Source organism: Nyctibius grandis, chromosome 9 (genome assembly GCF_013368605.1).
Source record: "Nyctibius grandis isolate bNycGra1 chromosome 9, bNycGra1.pri, whole genome shotgun sequence".
Taxonomy (NCBI): Eukaryota; Metazoa; Chordata; class Aves; order Nyctibiiformes; family Nyctibiidae; genus Nyctibius; species Nyctibius grandis.
In genome coordinates, this window is record NC_090666.1 from 43,834,494 (window position 1) to 43,835,917 (window position 1,424).

Sequence of the window (1,424 nt, forward strand, 5' to 3'; positions counted from 1 at the left end):
ACATTTTGACAAACTAATTCACTTATGCCGTGTTGCAATATTACAGGGTAGATCTTTGATCCATTATGCAGAATAAAAAAAAATGCAAGCCTATGAGCTCAGGTGATAACGTAATTTTTTTTTATTCTAAGAAGAGGAACAAAGTTGTGACAAGAGTATGGCCAACAAATGGCTCACAGATTGCTAATAAAAGGGTATTGCATCAACCCTCAAGTACTACAAATTGCGCATTGCATTGGACAGGGCTAACGTAGTGAATGGTATAACATCTTTCTTAGCACCCCCAGTAAATCCTCTTCTGATGATAGTGACACTGAGTTGAAGAGTTCTGAAGTTTTGTATTGGATAAAGCTTACCCTACTTACCTTTTAACTTGCTTTTAAAAAGAAAAGCATACTGGACTTGCTTAGTGGTGGCCATGATCTGCTCTGGCTGCAGGAGGTCTGTATGCTCTGTCCTCTACATTCTCACAGCCATTTTACTTGATCTGTGAATTACGGTTGATTTGTGCATGACTAAAAGACAGAATGTCTCCTTGAAGGATTGAATTGAATGTATAAGTGTTCTCGTTTGCTAACCAGGAAAAAGGGCAGCTGCTACTGCTGGAATGGTTCACGAAGCCCATTCCCAGCTGTCCTCTTTCCCTGGAGACGGATATGCCAAATAAGGGGTATTGGCAGGGGCAGCAGCCTGCTTCTGGCTGCTAGAGACAAGATTTTTCCGAGTCCATTAAGCATTGCTTTGGGCATGCTGCTGAAAGGCAACACGCCCATCCGCGAAAAAACCCAGCAGCCCCTCTCTCCTACCAGTTTTTGTTCAATTGCTTCTCTCTCCTTACAGTTTTTCCCAGCCCTTTGTCCTCAGCTCCAATTCACTAGCACTTTGCCCACCATTTCTCTGTGGAAGAGAATCAGTATTCCTTTCTAGAGGACAAAACCGAAGTCTGAGTACAATGAAAACGAAGGGCATTTCCATTGCTTTGCGGTCTTTCTGCAACACCCCCATCCCACCACGTCCTTCAGGGAGCGGAAATCAAATCCGGGCTACGCGTGGCTGTTCACGAGATACAACGGATTTATTTCTAAAACGATATTGAAACTGGGAGGAGCATGTGGCACAGGAAGAAACCTCAAAACCTCCGCTGGCAGTTTTAAGGCTGAACGTTGAACTTGAAAGTCGATTCAAACGGTGGCTTTCGGGATGTTTCTCCACGAAAAGGAAATAAATTCTGCCTTCAATATGCGGATTTTTCAGATCGCCGCCCCTGTGCGGAGCGCCGCACCGCAACCCCCGACCGCCTCGGGGAGCGGCCCGGCGGCGCGCACCCCCCCGCCGCCCCGTGCTACCGGGCGCCCGCCCCGCCCCGCCGCAGTTCTCGCGACAGCCGGGCATGGGCGGGGTGCGGGCGGTGACTGACAGCCGTG